The sequence below is a fragment of the Pseudorasbora parva genome, chromosome 10 (genome assembly GCF_024679245.1).
Source record: "Pseudorasbora parva isolate DD20220531a chromosome 10, ASM2467924v1, whole genome shotgun sequence".
Classification (NCBI taxonomy): domain Eukaryota; kingdom Metazoa; phylum Chordata; class Actinopteri; order Cypriniformes; family Gobionidae; genus Pseudorasbora; species Pseudorasbora parva.
In genome coordinates, this window is record NC_090181.1 from 38,756,042 (window position 1) to 38,773,183 (window position 17,142).

At 39.0% G+C, this 17,142-nt stretch overlaps 1 protein-coding gene across 1 annotated transcript in view; it reads left to right on the top strand.

Moving 5' to 3' along the window:
- Window positions 1-10,678: 10,678 nt before the first annotated feature.
- LOC137091536 (L-threonine 3-dehydrogenase, mitochondrial-like) overlaps window positions 10,679-17,142 on the top strand; it is a 39,446-nt gene continuing 32,982 nt past the window's right edge. Inside the window, exon 1 of the mRNA XM_067456054.1 lies at window positions 10,679-10,922. The gene's annotated coding sequence lies outside the window, so the exon portion shown is untranslated. The remainder of the gene's footprint in view (window positions 10,923-17,142) is intronic.

The window sequence follows — 17,142 nt, forward strand, 5'->3', positions numbered from 1 at the left end:
CTTTAATTAACATTTTGCGAAATTTCTGTAGACAAACATTTAAAGGGCAAGTTCACCCAAAAATTAAACGTGATGTTTATCTGCTTACCCCCAGGACATCCAAGATGTAGGTGTGTTTGTTTCTTTAGTAGAACACAAATGAAGATTAATTCATGTCAATAGGTTTTTTTCTATGAGAGCCACTATGAGAGTAAAAAACACACACATGAATCCATATTAAACCATGCGGATCATAATGATACATTGATGTCTTAAAACACGAAACGATCGGTTCAAATCAGACGAATCTCATCTAGTATTCCCAACGTCATTACTTCCGCAGAAGAAGGTAAAAACCTGGCGCGATCATACTTATGTATACATAGATGCCTCATTCAACCGATAATGAGGCATCTATATATGGCTATGATCACGCCAGGTTTTGACCTTTTTCGGCGGAAGTAATGGTGTTGGGAATACTAGCTGAGATTCGCCTGCTATGAGATAAAAAAAAAAAATACTGTTGGGTTTGTCGCAGATCGTTTCGTGTTTTAATGTGTCATCACGATCCGCATGGTTTAATATGGATTCGTATGTATGTGTTTTTTGTGGCTCTCATAGAAAACCCCCAGTGAAATGCATTATACGAGCAAAGGTTTGATTTAAAAGTCTTTATTTGTGTTCTACTAAAGAAACAAAGACACCTACATCTTGGATGCCCTGGGGGTAAGCAGATAAACGTCAAACTTTCATTTTGGGGTTCATTTTTGGGTTTTCTATAAAGGGATGAAGAATATGTTAATACCCGTTGATGGGCTCCAATGACTTCCATTGTATGGAGAAAACAATACCATGCTCAAAATATCTTATTTTGTGTTCAGCAGAAGATTGGACAGGACTGGAACAAAACCAGGATTTTCATTTTTGGGTGAACTATCTCTTTAAGGATCTTATGCTAACTAACTAACATTGTATTAAAATTATGTCAGTATTAAATATGATAAAATAAAGTTTGTTTCCACTATTATTATCCAGGAAAAACTATACAGTATATTTGACACAATAAATATTTCTCAAGGTGTTTTTATTTATTTATTTATTTATTTAAAATAAATAAATGAAAAACCATACAGTTAATTTAACATGTTGACCTTTGGTGACAGTGGAAACCTGCCATTAAATATCCCTGTTATTGTGTTTTCAGCACAAAAAAATAGATATTAAAACAAGTATGAAACACAAAGCAGCCATTTATTGTTTATTTTCATTTAAAGACAAAGGCATATATATATATTTCACAGCATATTTAGAGTTCCTGTGCATTTTTATTGAAGTTTTAAAAAAGCGTGATTATGGCTCCTCTCATTCGGTGTTTAAACCGGTTATTATGTTAAAAGCAGAACACTGAAAAATAGGGGGGAAAAAACTGCCTCCTTGAACACAATCTGTGAGCTCCATAAATCCACTGCAGTTGCTTTCAGCACATGGGGAATTTCCTAGATTAGCACAGCACAAGCAAAACCCTCTGCCACAGGAATATGACAAAAGCCCCTGTCTTTAGTTCCGTCCCAATGGAGAGAGTCCAAATCTTCAAACAGACACTGCGCCGCATCTGACAGAGATACTGCCGGCTTAACCGCTCTTCACTAATTAAACTGTCACGATAAAATGAGAGGAGTAGATGTGGAAACCCCATATTCGGTAACAGAAAGAAATACCCAAAAGTGTGAAGCATGACTATATTTAACCCTCTAATCCATGAATTATTAAACTACCAAAGAAAAAATGACAGAACAAATGTATATTTGTACTTAAAATCCAATCTTTAAATGTTGTGGTTATTTATTTTTTAAATAAATATTAAATATGTTTTGTGTAAAATGACTTGAACTGGCAATATGTTCCAGTCAAATCCAGATTTAAAAATAGATGCGAATTTGCATCTGTAATTAATTCCAGTTCATTCAACACATTGGAAATGGGAGATCAAGTCAAGAGCATTGGATTGTGAGGTACACTATTTGAATGTAACACCGCAGTGGACACCATGTTTTCAAAATGTTGCTTCACAAAGTAATAAATGCAGACGGAAAAGAGTTAGAGAAAGAATGAGAAATGCGTTTTGAGGGAATTCTAGTGTCCAGCATTCTGCCAGACTGCAAAAGCAAATCCCATTTACACAAAATATATGTTTCAGCAGCCGGTCTCCTCTGTCCAGAAGAGTGAATGTACAGCTCTCTGCAGTGGGTTTGAACCAAACAGAAAAGCAACTAAACGCAAAAGCACGAGGGCATGAAATTTTTATGAAAGCTAATGTTGTGACTGTAGGGGCAGTGCATACTACAAGTGAGATAATTGCCTGCAGATCCCTTGAGTTTTGGCTTGCTTTCATGTGCTGCTATTGAAGCAGACAAAAAATGTATATTTCTTGCATGACTGCTGCACATGAATGCTCATGCCATTGGTTCAACATGCACAGGACGCCACTGTTTAGAGTTTTGCACACAAAAAAAATGGATGAGATTTGCACAGTGTCTTACCTGAAGTTCTTTAAGGTTTTGCCTACAAAGTGACTGATTTGACAAATGGGTTTAGGCCAGTGAGCATCGGGTTCAGAGAATGGGGTTTAGTGTTTTAGCAATTGTGAAATACTGTAATGTTTTGTTGTTGTTGTCATTTTGTCAAAAGTTTTTGTCATCTCATACATCTATTTTGTAACTATTTTAAGTGTTACCATAACCAGATTTTGTCATTAAATTATTTCTATTACAAATTATGTGTTAACTAGTTTTTAATTTGTATTGACTTTGAAGCGCTATCTATTGCAATACAATATAGTCATTTTATAGCAACGCTCTCCAACATATTTTGCTATTGTAACTGTGCTTTTTTCCATAATTGGTATTAGCTGCCAGTGGGTGGTATAGACAAAAAATGTACAGTTTTCTACCATTGTGCTGATAACGTTTCTTTAGTCTTTAGGCAACCCTGCAACCTGAACCACAGTAGGCAAACCAAGTCATACACACATACATTTAATATGCATTTTCTTTTTAATATAAAATATTTTATTACAAAACAGAGAACAGAGAAAGAATAAGGAATATGACCAGGAGCTTGTTTGAGTGCAAAATGTAATTTAGGTCTGGGGAAAAGTCATTTGGAAACCCTACCAGTCTTTCAGGATATCACAGTGAAACACACACACACACACACACACACACACACACACACACACACACACACACACACACACACACACACACAGTTTGTGTTCATGGGTTCACTGAGTTCAACACTTCATATTAATAAACCCTTTAATAAGAATGGATGTTCGTGTTCTATAGTACCCGAGCTAGTTAATTGACAAACACACAGAGGAAATTTCCATTGGCTCCTTGTGGAAGACTTGGAATTGATTCACTTAGACTATATAAAGCCTCTCTGAGTCTTCTGTCTTAGGGAAGAAAATGATTTGCATTCATTATTGCTTATAATGCTAAATTCAACCAACGTTTATATGCTGTGGCAATTGTTAGCTGTATGTGTCGTTTGTAGAACTAAAATGATATTCACCATATAAAGATACTGATATATTTAAGATGATGCACTCAAATTATTATGAATGGAAGAAAGTGCAAAGCAAAGTAGAATAAGTCCAAGAAGGAAGGAATCTCTGCCACCATTTTGAAGTGCATTTAACTTCTTCAAGTGGGCGAAGGAAATTTATGTAGACAGATCCCGGACTCCTTGATTTTGACAGAGGGAGGGAGTCTACTCAATGGGTGCATCTCAATCAGCTCCATATAGTCAGGGCACCAATCAGGGAGTCAGCCATTATAAGCACTGTCTCAATCACAAAAGCCTTCCAGTGCACTGAAACCTTCGCTCGCTTAAAAAAATCCCACAATGCACCACAAAACCACGGAGCATCGATTCGCACTATGCTCCCTTTCCGGAAATTACATCCCATTTCTGAAGCGCAGAACATTAAACGCACGAGCCAACTCAATAAATAGAATGACACGTGACAAGATTTGAAAAGACAAATTGTTTTTTTTTTTGTTTTTTTTTTTATACAGTATGTCGGCATAAATACACATCGCTAAACAGGTAATGAACACATCTATTTAATTAATATTGGGCTAAAATATTTTAAAGGGGGGGTGAAATGCTGTTTCATGCATACTGATCTTTTTACACTGTTAAAGACTTGGAATCCCATACTAAACATAGACAAAGTTTCAAAAGTTAAGGTGGACGTTTGATGGGAGTATTTCTTTGTCAAAAATACTACTTCCGGTTAGTCATAAGTTTCGGCAAGTTTTTTGAGATCATGCGTCCCCTTTGACGTTAATGGGGGCGGAATTTCCTTGTATGGGCCTTACGGACAATTCTACCGGAAGCGCGTGAGAGAGAGAGAGGGAGAGAGCGAAAGCAACAGGCTACGCCCATCAAAGCGCTGGCTTGTAGGATGCTGCACAGGTGATGTGCACATAACAATGTCACCAAAAAAGTGCGTTTTTGGTTGCCAGACCAAGACACTCCTGCACAGATTCACCAAAAACCCCGCGTTAAGGCAACAGTGGATGTAATTTGCTTTTCCGGATCAGCAACTGAGTTGCGCGAATGTTAATATCTGTTCGCTGCATTTCGGTGCCGACTGTTTCATAAACAAGGCCCAGCTCGACACCGGATTTTCCCGATCGCCTAATGCTGAATGATGGAGCAGTCCCAACGTTAGAAGGGTAAGTGAGACTGCTTCAAATGTCTGTGTTTTTTTTAGTCCGCTTACTGTCTACACAAACCACGCGTAAACACACAAACACACGTGCACAACTGCACTTCCCACATGTACACCTTCAAAGACAAAAATACGACGATATAATTCAAGTATAAATATGTAAATAACACAAGTCGCTAAGCATATTATATAGTTAGTGTATAACTTGTACCACATACAGACGTCCTGCTCTAGTCGTTTTTGCTGCTGCTCCTGTTCAACTGCAGCCTCTGGGTCTGATTCCGGATCATAGATGTATGGCTGTATCTGATTAAAAGCCATATTTTTATTTTGAATAAAGTTTTTTTCCCGCTGTTAGGGATGACACAGCTTTACGACGCACTCGACTCAACATAGCAGCAGCGAGCACACGTCATTATTTAGCTCCGCTCACACGACACGCCCCCACCCACTCAGCTTTTTTCGGAAAGACTCGGAACAGCGCATCTTTCTTATATAATTATAAAAAAAATAAAGACTTTTCGGAGATATGCAGGATGCAATGCTACTCTATAGGTAGTCAAGATTGACATGACACTGACTGAAACTGAGTGTTTCACCCCCCCCTTTAAGGATATGTAACAGAACAATCATAACAAATAAGCTAACATCAAGAATACATAGGTTCTGTCTGTTTTTGACAGATACCAGCAGTAACGCAGTGCTGTCATCTCACCAGAAATTGAAAAATTGTTCCAAACCTGTATGAATTTCTTTCTTCTGCAATAAACAATTGGTCCGAACAGTTTATGTTCGGAGATAATTACTCCTCTATGGAGCGAGACCAGACGGTACTGCCCGACCTAAAAATTGTGTGGGCGGGGCTAAGTTTGTCTGGCATCCAGCCTAGATGTAAGCAGATGAACATCACATTTTCATTTTTGGGTGAACTATCCCTTTAAAAATCCTGTGGCACATTTTATAAAAGAGTAGGGATATCCTGGTGTCCTGGCCACATTCCCTTCTTTGGCCCTAATGAACCATGGCCTCCTAATAATCCCCATCTACCGAAATGACTCGATCACTCTCTCACCTCTCCAACCATAGCCGGTGTTTGATGAGCGCACTGGCACCATTGTTCTGTGGCTGCAGTCGTTTCATTCAAGTGGATGCTGCACACTGGAGGATGAGGAGAGAGACCCCTGACATGAGTGTAAAGCACTTTGTGTGTACAATATAGGCTACATAATAAAAAAAATGCTCTATATAAATTAATTCAATCATTCAACTTGAGGGAGGGTGAGTGAGGGATGTCAGAATTTCCATTTTAGTGTGAACTATAATTTGCTATAAATAGAGCCAATAAAGTCTGCAAGTGTTCTGGAGCTAAAAAAAAAAAAAAAAAAAATCTGGAAAAGTTTAGATTTTTTTTTATGGATTATCATTTCGAAAGCAAGCAAGTTTTGTGTTTCCTCATCTGATAGCCTACACTGTAAAATATGTCTAGTGCTTTCAACGATTTATTTAGTAACTAGTTCCACAGATTTTTTATGTTCACTCAATTTCGTTCTAGAAATTGTTACCTGAATTAATATTTTTTAATTAGCTCAAACTTGACTTCAACATTAAAATGTACGTTTGCTCAATTATTTTTTAAAGTTAATTGAATTAATAATTTTTAGTTGGCTCAAACTTGACTTCAACTTTAAAATGTACGTTTACTCAACCTGTTTTTATAATTAATTCAAATAAAACGTTTTAATTAGGGGTTTCATTTTTAAATGGTTTTAATTGTTACTAGAAATTGCAGAGGTGGAACTATACAACGTTATAGCGAGGATAAAAACAAATTAAAGCCCATTGTATCATCTGCATTTTTAATATTTGGCATACAAACAATACATTTTCATAAGAATTAATTTCAATTTTCTTTAAATAATAAAAAATGACCAAAGCCCTTGTCACTTTTCTTTAATGTCTTTAATGCACCTTTAGTTTTGAAAATACACACATAGTCAAAGTAGATACAGTGGAGCATTACTTGCCTGTGTTTCAGCTGGTAAAGGGATAGTTCACCAAAAATGAAAATTCTGTCCTCATTTATTCGCCTTCATGTTGTTCAAATCCTGTATAATTTTATTTGTTCTGCTGAACACAATGTTTGTACACTCTAAAAAATGCTGGGTTAAAAACAACCCAAGTTGGGTTGAAAATGCACTAACCCAACAATTGGGTTGATTTTACCCAACGGTTGAGTTGTTTTAACCCAGCGGTTGGGTTAATGTTGCTTAAGACAACCCAATTGCTGGGTTAAAACAACTCAGCCATTGGGTTAAAACAACCCAATTGCTGGGTTAAAACAACCCAATTGTTGGGTTAGTGCATTTTCAATCCAACTTGGGTTGTTTTTAACCCAGCATTTTTTAGAGTGTAACAAAGCAGATAGAGCAAACATTTACTAGTATTTTCCCGCCTAACATGGTAGTGAATGGTTGGTCTATCTGCTTGGTTACAGACATTATTATGAATATCTTATTTTGTGTTCAGCAGAACAAAGAAACTCATACAGGTTTGGAACAACATGAGGGTAAATGTAAGAATTTTCATTTTTGGGTGAACTATCCCTTTAAGAAGAACTCACTGGCTTGGATGAGAAACTTTGCAACGACAAAGCATCATCTTTGGTCACACCCTGTTGGAGAAAGAAAGAAAAATTTATTTAAAAAAGAATTATATTCTTTATACATTTTATCAATGTTAAGAATTTACTTGCATGTGTGACTAAACTAAAGTTGAAAACTAAAGTATTTTTTACCCTATATTGCAACGTAGGCCTACATGGCTTGCTTTCTTTCTCTTATGCTGTTTAGAATTCGTTCCACTTGTGAGGACGATGAAATGATGAAATGCCATGTTATCAGAAGCTGTGTCTCATTTCGGAAGGCTGCGTCCTCCGAAATCGCATTTGAAGGGTGCATACGTCATTAGGCCGTCTCATTTAAAAAAAGTGAGTAGGTCCAAATGCGACCTTCGAATGCGTCCTTCTTTCACAGGATTTCGGAGTGTGCATGAGGTGTAGACTCCATAGACAGTAAAAGAAATGGACAGAGCGATCCCATTGCCTTCTACGGCGTTAAGTGATGTCAGTATAGGAGCACTCACTTCCTGATGGCTGAGCGAACTGCGCAGGCTCAGACTGAGCTTGACGACGTAGATGTGACGTGAGCCTCCTGTCTGACAGCTGTAGGTCTTCTAGTAGATGTGGAAAGTGAAAGCTGAATCACGTTGTTTAAATATTTTCTCCCGTTGCTTTTGGCTCACTATGGGCTTCTCCCCATTCTTCCCCCTTGACTTTATCAGACTTTATGTCTCCACGTCCCCCCGACTGTCTCATAGACAGTAAAAGATTGCCTGCGAGCGTCTCCTCAGGTCTATACGGTAATTTCTCAACTGTGCGACAGGGTCGCGTTGGTTATGACGCAATAATTAGCCTATTTTTACAAAAACAGCTTCTGCGGGGCGATAGTGTAAGATACAAGGTAATGGAGCCTTTTATACATTGTCGTGTTTCTTTAGAAATAAACAATGGACAAATTGAGTCTTTAAACGTCTCAGATGTAAAGTTATTCACTGTCAAAGTGACTCAAAAATGAATGGGAGTCAATGGGACGCTAACAGCAGGTGATGGCTTGGTTAGCAATGGCCGCCCCTAGGGGTGGAACGCTTTCCGAGCGCTAGATTACCCCCTTGGTAGACTCCGCGGCTGGAGATAACCCATAATTCTTTGCGTCGCCGTTAACAACCGTCATATATATATTTTTATATTATATGAAAAAACTGCACCACTGCCAGATATACATGCGAGGTGTGGTGTTTAAAATGTAAGTTCAAGCTTGTTTTTATTTTTAGCTCTATTACCTCAAACAGATAGTTACAACATGATTACAATGCTTTAGTGCTTTTTAAACGTTTAGAACAGTACATTGCTGTCAAGACAAGAAACATTTCATAGTAATTTTCAGGTTATAAATAATTTTCATTCATTTAAACTGGCGTGAGAGCGCACCGAGACTGAATGTGTTGGCATAGCAACGTGATACTTCCTGCCTGTGTGTCCTACAAAGGATCTCGTTTAATTCTGATTGAGGACACTTCGTATACTGCATCCTACACAGGACGTGTCCTCCGGAGGATGCAGCCTTCGAAATTTAACGAAATGAGACACAGGTATAGTATTCATGTTGTTCCCTTAATTTACGGGAAAGAAATCAAACAAGTGCTCCAGAGATGCTTCCGCGAAATCAAACGAGCAAGATCCTTTCGCGTAGTCAAACAAGCTCTTGTACGTATACATTAAAATTAGACAGATTAAATGCCACAATTAACTACATATGTTCATGAATTATATATGTATATTAAATATGTAATAAGTGTTGTAGGATCCATCTTCTCATTATAATGCAGATACCATCATAAACAAAACATCGAAAATACATCTAATTTCACAAATATTGTTCTGATATAGGCTATTTTATCAAATGTTTCTAACAGCCCATTTCAACAGCACAAATCTATTTACCATAGTAAAATATTGTGTGTAAAATATTGTGTTGGCCATAGCCTAGGCTACTTTTATAAAATGTTGACTGGATTCACGTTTTTTAGTCCAGTCAACATTTGCAATTCTAAATGTTAACTGGATTTGAAAATATCAATTAATTTAATGTTTTTCAAATATATTTCTGCAGACTTAATATAATATGTCTTCTTAACTATAGCACAAGTAAGAAAATTAGTTCAACAAATATTGTTTTGCTCTTCCAACATTTTATCAATTGGAGTTTTTAGAGTGTAGCTAAAATGGGCCATCAGGTAAAATGGGCCAAATAAGGTTTGTTGCATCATATCTCTTAAATCTTAAATCTTTTACAGCCAATCACAGTAACTGATCTTACATTGTTACTTCAACACTTGTTGACATGTAACAATAGTTTTGATTGGTCTGAGTTTTTTATGGTAGGCAGAGCAGAGAGTTACATAAAGCTTGTCTGAGAAATAGTAAGGTAAGTGAGCCTGACATAGTACATTTCATCCATCCTAAATAAGGGTACTAAAGCAAGTAAGCCTACCAACAAAGCAAAGGTTTATGAACAAGGTTATGACATGCTCTTTCAAATAAAAAAGTTTAATTTAAAAAAGAAACTTCGATTTTTGTGAAAAGGATCATTTTATGCCGAAATGGCTGGTTAAGCTAAAATAGGCCACAGTATTCAGCTAAAATGGGCTCCATAGACACGCATTCACTTTTACACAGATTTTTTTTTTTTTTTTTTTGTCAAACATGTTCTAATCTTTAACAAAATGTTTGAAAAATATTTGACAAGCATACATGCACACAAAATACACTAATGCACAGAAACACAAACCTATACAGTATGATCAGTTCATTTTATTAGCATTTTTTAAATGAAATATTTGTCCGACTTTCTGTTTAATTAAATACTTTTTATGGTGCTTTTGTGGCACACTAAAGACAGTAGTGTCACTTTACTGTAAAAAAAAAAAAAAAAAAAAAAATCGGCCAATATTATTTGTTTTGTTCTCTTTTTAAATTGGCCCATTTTACCTGAATGTTATGCCGTGGCTCGAGAAGGTACCAGCTTATACTCTAACTCTTATAATTGTAAAACAATTATACTTTTTTCACATTTAAAATGTATATTAAATATATACATATTTAAGAGACCCATGCTAATTTATAAAAATATCATTAGATCTCATACACAGCTTATTTGATGGTGTTATAAGTCATTTACCAAAATGTGGCCCATTTTAGCTGTCTTCACCCTATATGTTTTTCAAAATACTAATTAAAATAAATAATGACTATATTAGATAATTATATATAAAAGCAAGTGAAAAGAATGTGCAAGCTTTGTGTTTTTAATCTTATTTTTAATTTGGCGTGTGGCTTTAAAGTGGGTGTGTCTCGAGGGGACTGACCAATCACAGCAGACACCGGCTCACCGTGACACTCTCCACGAGACTGTCTGAGACCTGTAGCTGATGCAACACCGATGGTGGAGAAACTGGAACGGTCTGTCCAGTGATAGACATCTACACCTGATCCTGTTGAACTGGGATGTAGTTTAGGTTAGGAGCATACAATTTCCTTACACGTTTCTTTCCCTTTATCTAGAGGAATAGGGTGGTATAAAAGGTGAGTAATTCAAAGTTTATCTTATCGATGTTGAATGACTTATGAAGGTAAATTGATGCCATATAGAATTGCAAGCGTAGGGTAAGATTTGTGAAAGTGTACATAAGATTGCAAGCGTAAATTAAATTTGCATGCACAAGATAAGTTTTGCAAAGGTGTAAATTGCCTTTCAAGTGTAAGAAAAAAATATTTGCAGCATTTTACTGTTTTCATAAGTGTAATTCATGTATTGTGAAACTGCAGCTTCATGTTAATGCAAAATAAATATGATCTGTATTCTTCTGACTTCCATTTTTCTGCGCTTACCCTTTTGACACGTTTATTTCGCCAAAATACGGCCAAAAGCATTGCACGCCTGTGAACATCGATTTGCAAGCGGAAAAAACAGAGTCAGGAACTGCGTAATAGATTGAGTGTGTAAAACCAACCTTTGTGTAAAAAAAATAAACTGTTGCAACTGTCTAAATGACTTGTTGTGTGCGTAGGGCAAAAAGGCTCCCGAAATAAACCGATTTGCACAGTTCCGTCTTTCTTTTAGCTGCGCTAACAGTTTTGGCACGATTCTGTCACTGACTGAGTTTATCAAGCGCGAGGAGGAAGGCGGGTCCACCTTCTTCTGGAGCCAATCAAATGAGCTGCTCGATTTACTCTTATCTGATTGGTTCAACCAAGTTGGTTCAAACCTCAGACGCCAGAACACATCTTTATCTTCATTTTACTTTTAATGCACAAATACATATAAATAAACAAATAAATAAATAAATAAATAAATAAATAAATAAAGCACAATTGCTTAACAATCTGTGCACCATTAGGTTTAAGACTTATATGTTTCCATCCTGAATTCTGAGCTGGTGTGTTGAGAAAGAAAATTTATGTGAATTCAGTGCATGCATCATCATCATCGTCATCATCATCATCATCCTGCCAGATATAAGTTTGTAATCTTGATGCTGCTAAAAGTAGACCTAGTATTTGCACTGCATGCATAATATCACCTGACTACTGATCAGAGGCGATTCCAAAATTATTATTATTATTATTAGTAGTAGTAGTAGTAGTAGTATTTTGCTAAAATTAGTTCATAATAACAAAAATATGTTTTCCTTTAACATGTATTTTAAGGGTACCTCTAAATTATGCACCATTTATCATCTGTAATGCCATCGTTTAACCTCTAGATGGCGGTATATCCCTACTGTATGGCTGTGTATTCCTTGTTATATAAATATGAATCATTATAAAAGGCTACTCTTTGTCAAAGTTGAGTTTTATATTGATTTGAAGTATCAGTTTTGTATTATCCTACAGTCAAATCTGGACAAAGAGAAAGAATTTCCTTTTTCATGCTAACTATATAATAGCTTGATCTGTCTACACAACTACACGATCACTAATCAGAATCAATATTGACAGTGACCAGAACGATGTTTCAAAATATATAATTGATTGTTAAATACCATGAAATGTGGTCTGAAAAAATTATTCAGAATGGTATTGTTACATGGCTATTAAAGAATGGGAAAGAAATGTTTTGATTGTGAAGTTTAACATCAGCTCAGTGGTGTTTATATATATATACAATTCCAAACCAATGACTACACCAGCTCGAAATTCAGGATGAAAACATACGTCTAAAATGCACAGCTTATTTAGCAATCGTCATTTATTTATTTATTTGTTTATTTGTTTGTTTGTTTGTTTATTTATATGTATTTGTGCATTAAAAGTAAAATGAAGATAAAGATGTGTTCTGGCGTCTGAGGTTTGAACCAACTTGGTTGAACCAATCAGATAAGAGTAAATCGAGCAGCTCATTTGATTGGCTCCAGAAGAAGGTGGACCCGCCTTCCTCCTCGCGCTTGATAAACTCAGTCAGTGACAGAATCGTGCCAAAACTGTTAGCGCAGCTAAAAGAAAGACGGAACTGTGCAAATCGGTTTATTTCGGGAGCCTTTTTGCCCTACGCACACAACAAGTCATTTAGACAGTTGCAACAGTTTATTTTTTTTACACAAAGGTTGGTTTTACACACTCAATCTATTTCGCAGTTCCTGACTCTGTTTTTTCCGCTTGCAAATCGATGTTCACAGGCGTGCAATGCTTTTGGCCGTATTTTGGCGAAATAAACGTGTCAAAAGGGTAAGCGCAGAAAAATGGAAGTCAGAAGAATACAGATCATATTTATTTTGCGTTAACATGAAGCTGCAGTTTCACAATACATGAATTACACTTATGAAAACAGTAAAATGCTGCAATAATTTTTTTCTTACACTTGAAAGGCAATTTACACCTTTGCAAAACTTATCTTGTGCATGCAAATTTAATTTACGCTTGCAATCTTATGTACACTTTCACAAATCTTACCCTACGCTTGCAATTCTATATGGCATCAATTTACCTTCATAATGACTGGATTGACTGGAGGAAGGCTTAACGCGCTAAATGTAGGGCACCCGGAGTCTTCATCCCGCCGAACTTTGTTGTTGTAACAATTTAATAATCAGAAAGCTATAGGCCTACACAGCAGTCAAAAGTGAAATGTGTCTGTCATCAACTGCTGCGTTGTTACAACAGAAGCTGATATGTAAATAGAGACTGTCCGTTTGCGATGAGGCATTGTAGCAACTCATAATGTAATACAGTTTTTTTTTGGATTGCAACAATTTGCTTCTTGAGTCTAAGCAATCCAAAAAAAACTAACTGCACATAATGTATTAAATTATTGTTTTAATAAAATAATCATAATGTAATGATTTTCTCAAAATGTAATAAAATCTTAAGCTCATAATGTAATAATTTTTACATTATGAGAAAAAGTTTACATTATTGAATTGCTTTTAAAACATAAAAATATTAGTATTCCCTTACAGTACATTTTTTAAAAATCTAATCGCCAGCCTTAAATGAAAGTACTTCTAGTTGTAACGGATTCACAGAGGCAGGATTCAATTGCAAGTAACTCAGTTTAATAAGACAGATAGTGTCACAGAAGTCAAAACTCAGAACACTGAAGAAGTCCGGGTAAGACGGAGCAGTGAGAGAGGCTCTGTTGGTGACACGGGCAGGCTGTGAGCAGCTGTGACTCGGGAGATCGGTAGAGGTAATCCGGGAAGGGATCCAGCGTTTCACGGAAGGGGGAAACGATAACCAACACAGAGACACAAGGGGAAACATCCAACAACGCTCTGACAAAGACAAGAGAGAAACAGAGAGACTAAATAGGGTGAAGGTGATGAGTTGCAGCTGGTGCAGGTGATCAGCCACAGGTGCGTGATGAGCCAATCCCAGGCTCCGCCCTCACCTACATTCAACACGCACCCAAGAGTGAGACAGGGAATCCATGAACCGTGACAGTACCCCTCCCCCTAGGAGCGTCCCCTGACGCTCCCAGCCGACCTTACCTGTTGATTGTAATCATCAATAAGGGAGTGATCCAGAATGTCCCTAGCAGGAACCCAACTTCTCTCCTCCGGACCGTAACCTTCCCAGTCCACCAAGTACTGGAAACCGCGTCCCCTCCGTCTAGAATCCAGAATGCGATTAACCGAATACGTTGGTTCCCCATCTACGAGTCGCGGCGGTGGGGGAACCGGGACTGGCGGATTAAGGTGGGAGTGAAAAACAGGCTTGATTTTGGATACATGGAAGGCGGGATGAATCCTCCTGTACGCCGGAGGGAGTTTGAGGCGGACTGTCACCGGACTAATGATCTTGGTGACAGTGAACGGGCCGATAAATTTGGGAGCAAGTTTATTAGATACGGAGCGGAGAGGAATGTTCTTGGTAGAAAGCCACACTTTTTGACCCACGACGTAAACGGGAGGCTTAGACCGGTGGCGATCGGCTTTAGCCTTGGTGCGCGCTCCCACCTGGAGCAGAGTCTCACGGGCTCTGGTCCATGTGCGATGACACCTCTGGATAAAGGCGTGAACAGAGGGGACCGCGACCTCGGAATCCAGACTAGGAAAAATAGGTGGCTGGTAACCTACACTACACTCAAATGGCGAAAGGCCCGTAGATGACACTGGTAACGAGTTATGAGCGTACTCAACCATAGAGAGTTGCTGGCTCCAGGATGAAGGATTCTTGGATACCAAACATCGCAACACTCTTTCCAGATCCTGATTGGCTCTCTCGGTCTGACCGTTGCTTTGGGGGTGATAACCCGAAGACAGACTAACCGTGGCTCCTAGTAATTTACAAAACTCCTGCCAAAATTTGGACACAAATTGGGAACCTCTGTCAGAGACCACGTCCATCGGGAGGCCATGTAACCGAAAGACGTGGTCTACTACAGATACCGCTGTCTCCTTGGCTGAGGGTAATTTGGGCAAGGGAATGAAATGTGCTGCCTTCGAGAATCGGTCCACGACGGTCAAAACGACCGTCTTGCCCTGGGAGGGCGGGAGGGCGGTAACAAAATCTAGAGCGATGTGGGACCAGGGTCTCGAAGGAACAGACAACGGCTGAAGTAACCCATGGGGAGGTTGGTTAGATGTCTTACCAACCGCACAGACCGAGCAAGCCAAAACAAAACTGCGAATGTCGCGAGCCATAAGTGGCCACCAAAATCGTTGCTTTACTAAACTGCAAGTGCGGTTTACCCCTGGATGACAAGCAATGTTGGAGCAGTGACCCCATTTGAGGACCTCGGATCTTAACCCCTCCGGAACGAACAAACAACTCGGTGGGCCGCCGGGCGGGGGCGTTACCCCTTCTAAGGCCACTTTGACCTTCGATTCGATCTCCCATGTGAGTGTAGAGATAACTATCTTCTCTGGCAAAATACACTCGGGAGTAACCGGGCGTTCGGAAGCATCAAAAATACGAGATAAAGAGTCGGGTTTGATGTTTTTAGACCCGGGGCGGTACGAGAGAACAAAGTCAAAACGTCCGAAAAAAAGTGCCCACCGAGCCTGCCTGGAGTTGAGTCTTTTAGCAGATCTAATATATTCAAGGTTCTTATGATCCGTCCATACAATAAAAGGTACCCCCGACCCTTCAAGCCAATGACGCCACTCCTCCAACGCTAACTTGACGGCCAACAACTCTCTGTTACCAATGTCATAATTGCGTTCGGCAGGAGAAAGACGATGGGAGAAAAACGCGCACGGGTGCATCTTGTCATCTGAGGGAGAGCGCTGTGAAAGAACCGCTCCTACCCCCACCTCTGACGCGTCGACCTCTACCACGAACTGACGTGTGGAATCAGGGGCGACTAAGATGGGAGCCGAAACAAAGCGGCTTTTCAGTTTGGCGAATACAGCCTCGGCTGTATCGGACCACCTGAACGTCGTTCGGGGAGAGGTCAAGGCAGTCAGAGGTGCGGCTAGTTGGCTGAAATTGCGAATAAAACGCCGATAGAAATTGGCGAACCCCAGAAACCTCTGTAGGGCCTTACGGGAATCTGGACTTGGCCAATCCATCACAGCCTTAACCTTGTCGGGATCCATGCGCATTCCCTCCGATGACACGATGTACCCTAAAAAAGGAACAGACTGTGCATGAAAAGCGCATTTCTCCGCCTTGACAAAAAGCCCATTCTCTAGCAACCTCTGAAGCACTCGTCTGACGTGTCGAACATGTTCCTGGAGAGACGAAGAAAAAATCAAAATGTCATCCAGGTAGACATATATGAATTGGTCGACCATGTCTCTCAACACATCATTGACGAGTGCCTGGAAAACCGCTGGGGAGTTGGAAAGGCCGAAAGGCATGACCAAATATTCAAAATGCCCCCTGGGGGTGTTAAATGCGGTTTTCCATTCATCCCCCTCCCTGATGCGAACCAAATGATAAGCGTTACGTAAGTCCAACTTCGTGAAGACGGATGCTCCCTGTAACCTCTCGAAAGCTGAAGACATCAACGGCAAAGGATAGGTATTCTTTACCGTGATGTTATTCAGCCCTCGGTAATCAATGCAAGGTCGCAGAGAACCATCCTTCTTCCCCACGAAGAAGAACCCCGCCCCCGCTGGAGAAGAGGAAGGGCGGATGAATTTGGAGGCTAGAGAATCAGAAATATATTTCTCCATGGCCTCCCTCTCTGGAATAGAAAGAGAGTATAGTTTGCCCTTAGGCGGAGACTTACCTGGGAGTAAATCTATAGCACAGTCATAGGGACGATGCGGAGGAAGAGAAGCAGCTCGGGACTTACTGAACACTTCCTTCAGGTCGAGGTACTCCGGAGGCACGTTAGATAGATTCACCGTCTCAC